Source organism: Monopterus albus, unplaced genomic scaffold (genome assembly GCF_001952655.1).
Source record: "Monopterus albus unplaced genomic scaffold, M_albus_1.0 scaffold252.1, whole genome shotgun sequence".
Classification (NCBI taxonomy): domain Eukaryota; kingdom Metazoa; phylum Chordata; class Actinopteri; order Synbranchiformes; family Synbranchidae; genus Monopterus; species Monopterus albus.
Window position 1 is genome coordinate 1 of NW_018128132.1, and position 4656 is coordinate 4656.

Consider the following 4656-nt stretch of genomic DNA (forward strand, 5'->3'; position numbering starts at 1 on the left):
CTACAGCTACAATATATCCATTCCCTAATAGGAGGAAGTCACAAGATATTCTTGCCTGCGCCAGAGACAGATCAAGCTTCCGTACACACTGAGCTCAGCCTTACATCCTTACACAACTAACACAAATATTATCTAAATATGAACTACATACTGTTCTATTACATATTACCTCTGGAATCTTGTTTATTGCTAACCACTACACCAGCGTGTAAAATTTTTAGTTGCAAGTTCCCCAGTGTGTAATCCTTAGCTTTTGCTCACATGACAGAGCTTTACTTTTTGAGATTGGATGTTTCCAGCTGAAATGCACTTTGGGAGTTGTCGTTAATTTCTCCCATAAAATTCTTATATACATTCCTACTCCTGTGACACAAAATCTGCTGGCAGTTGTTTGAAACCAACTGTCATTTCAGCACAGGGCTGTTGCAAGCTCACATTAAAAAATGTAACTATTCATCTAATTTTATTGTAGTTACATGTTAATATTTTGACTCAAATCATATACAGGCTTACCATTTGGGTGCAAATGCAAAGATGTGCTACTGCAGGTAACTTTTTTAATATAAATGATTTTTGGCAAGAAGGGTGCCCTTTTTATAGCTTGACCACCTGCCCCCCAAAATCTGCATGCACAGCCCTGAATATAAGCCAGTTATCTTAACATGCTAACTACTGCAGCTTAAGTTAGATCAGATAAACATACACTAGCTCACACTTTTGCTCTTGAGTTTTTGGTTCTGAGTAAGTGAATTACTAGATACCACCCCCTTCAAATACAGAACACTGCTCTAAGTAGAGCCTGACAAATCCAAAGTTTGGCAGACTGGACCATGTCTGGGTGAGGATACTTGGCAATGATTGAACAATTACTTTTCCGCAGAGGGGTTCATTGAATGACCAGATAAATTCTGCTCTGCTTTTAAGAAGATACAGAATCAACGTTGCAAAACCCCAGTAGTTGAGAAGGAGAGGACATAAATCCAGATGAGAGTGGTGAGCGGAGCAAGAACATAACATACTTAATGTAAGTATAGCAAATTTACTGTAGACGTCCAGATGTGTCAGATTACCTCAGTTGTCGCAGTTACCGTGCTGTATACAGAAACAACATCTATCTCTGATTGATGTCAGGCTCAGAAACACATGGTTTGTGTGTAGATAATTAGAGGTTATCTGTTTTTTTTTTGCATGTTGGTGGATAGGCAACTGGTCAACAGCTTTCTTCTGTTATTAGTGAGCAAAATATAACAGTTGCATAACATACCACAGCTGTTAGACACAGTGTCAGCAATTTATTGTAACAAGCTGATAGTGTATCGTCAGCAGTTCTCTTATATGCAGTGGGAGAAAAGTTCACTGCTATGACCTCCTTTCCTCCCTTCAGTCTCTCATTATGAGTCTGTTTTAGTTTTTTCAAGGTGCCGTCTTGACTCTCTGTCATTGTTTTGTCATCATATGTGCTCAGACAGAGCGCGAGACATATGGAGACAAAAGAGCAGATGCATGGAGGCAGACAGATTACCCACACATTTATGCAGGAAGAGGATGAGAGAATGCAAGTGTCCCTTCAGCGTCTCTAATAAACAAAAAGCTAAATAAAAGCAGATGTGTCTTGCATCTTGTGTGTGTGTATGTGTGTGTGTATACCCAATGAGCTGTCTTTAATTCTGTGTCTCATTGAGTGTCAGGCTTGGAAAAGCAAATGCAACTTTATCTGCAACTGTTAATTTGTTAAAAATCCATAATACATAACAATTTTTCAAAATATGAAGGATGTAGCATTTGGCAACTGCTGCTCTCCATTAATTTTAAATGAACTAGCACAGGACCGGACCTTGGCTAATTGCATAGACCATCACAACATCATTTATGCTTTTATTGTTGTCATGTTTGTGTAGTAATACAACAGAAGGACAGCCTCCAGTAATCAGACAGTAGAGTTTCAATTGTATCTCATCTTCTTCATCTGGGGATGGAGTCCTACAAGTGCTATGCATAAAATCATAACAACTACTGAGCTTGCATGTCAGCAAATCAATCTCCAGGACAACTGATGGGTGAAACCCTTGCAAAAAAGCTAGTGCGTAGACTTTGAGCTGAGAGAGCAGATGTGATGCTGGCAGTGGTGATTACCTTCACTATAGCATAGTTTGATGTATTTGTAATCGTACGAGGGCAGTGGGAACACTATACATTTGTTGTGGATTAAATTTAGCGGATTCTCTGCTTTTCACGTACTTTATCGTGTTGTTTTCGATACAGTACTTAATTTTAAATGGATAAAATGGCATTTTGCTCATTAGTTTACATTCAATAGCCTATAATGGCAAAGTAAAAGCATGTTTTTAGAAATGTTTGTAAATGTATTAAAAATCTTTTACAAAAGTATTAAGAGTCTTAATTCAGTAGACACTCTGACAACAGTTACAGCTTTGAGTCTTCTTAGGTAAGCCCCCACAAGCTTTGTATCCCATTCTTCCTGGCAGATCCCCTCAAGCTCTGTCAGACTGAATGGTATGTGTCTGTGTACTGCTATCTTCAGTTCTCTGTGTGTCTAGGCTTTGGCTCGGCTACTCAAAGACAGGCACCAACTTGTCCTGAAGCCACTCCAGTGTTGCCTCAGCTGTATATGCTTTTCTGGGTCATTGTCGTGCTGAAATGTGAACCGTTGCCCCTGTCTCAGGTTGTGTACAACCTGGAGCAGGTTTTCTTCAAAGGCCTCTCTGTATTTGGCTACATTCATCCTTCCCTCAGTTCTGACCAGCCTCCCTGTGCCTGCTGCTGAGAGATTTATTACATTATTATAAAGGGTTTTATATGTAAACACAGCACTTTTAGACATGTTTGATCTCATCTTGGTATTTGGTCATTTTACTGGCAAGACACTGATTATAATACATCACACTGTTTTCTCATAATAATAGTTAGTTGCACATTTAAACATCGCTCAGTCACTGTTGTTGTCATTCTTTCATTCATTCCTCAGTCCTAAAAGCCAAGGTCAATACAGTGTTAAGGACGTTAGTCTACATTTAGCAGTTTCCCAAGGCTACACAGGCTTCTTTCTCAAAGTCTCCTGCAAAGTTACTTTGTATCTGCCACATATACACACACTCCGAGACTGTATGTTAGCACGACTCATCAAATATGGGGATGAGTGATTTTGGCTGCATAAACATTGTGTTAATTAGACCTGATTGTTCTGTAGCACATAAAAAGTTTCCCACAAGGGTCTGAATACTTTTAAGATATAAGCTTCTGATTTTTAATAAATTTGCAAAAATGTCTAAAATTGTGTTTTCACTTTGTCATGATGGATGAGTGTAGATTGATCAGGCATAAATGACCATTTTAATCATTTAAAATTTCATCTACAGTCTGAATACATTCTGAAAGCATTGTATTGTGCACCGTGTTATTTTATACTAAGATAAAAAGGTTTTTTATTGTATGACCAAGATCTGAAACATCATGATAAGTGTGTCCTGACTGAACGTCTTGTTTCCTCTGCAATGGCTGACCGCTCAGAAAGAGAAGTTTGAAAAATGCAAGAATGCATTATGATCAAAGTGCAGACTGTTTTAAATCATTCTTTAAAAGTTTGTGCTGCAATCCAGCCATGGGTCATGGGAGACTTTGAATGGGTCTCATGAGCGCTGCCAGTACATGAAATATTAATCAGCTGTTGTCAACTACAGACGATTTCTTGTAATACCCCAGCTGCCCATAAATTTAGTGTTATTTTGTTAGTGCCCAGAGCCGTTGACACACAGTCACACACACACCATTTCTTTCCATATGGAAACAGAGTACATGGGTCATAATCACACAGCCACACTTGTTCCTGAAGCTCAGTGGGGTGCAGAGACAAACACAAGAGCTTTTCACCAACACTGAAATCATATTGTTTTAGAGTTAAGCCTGATGAGTAAATAGACACTGTTATTCTCTCTGTCACCATCCACTGAGTTTCCACATCCTACTTCCTCCCCCTCCCTTCATCCTTTTGTAACCTTGGTTCTTCTCTCTTTTTTAACTTCTCTGTATTAACTGTTTTCTAACAATTTATTCTCTTTATTCAGTTCCTATGCCTTTGGGAGAGATGTTGTGTCTATCTCCACTGTTCCAGTCCAACCCTAACTCCTTTAATACAACTTCATTTAGCCCAAAACAGTACCTTAACCTGTTACCCATACCCTTTGTATGGGTAACAGATTGTGAAGGTTATTGCACTTAGTAAAAAAAAAGTACAAAACTTAATTTCATTTATTTTTTCTAGTTTAATTACTGTTATTAATTAAAAAAAAATGATATGTTATTATTGATGGTGTGTCCTGACCAAACCCTTAGTGTAATGATATATGGCCCAGTAATATCACCGACAATAACTTCAGAGATAATAGCTGATCTCATTCATTCTCATTTTAATGTTGGTTTACTGTTGTTTTATTGACACAGTTTACTTTTATTTTGTAAAGGACTTTGTAACAATAAAAACAATGTTCAGTTTTCAGTCTAACCCACTCAAAAACATTTATATTTTGGGGGGTAACAAACAGATGAAGGAACACGTTGTACCAAACTGCTGTGGCTTTCAACCACGCTGTCCACTTCCCCCTCCTCTACTTTTATACCATTTATTTTTAAGTCTATGTG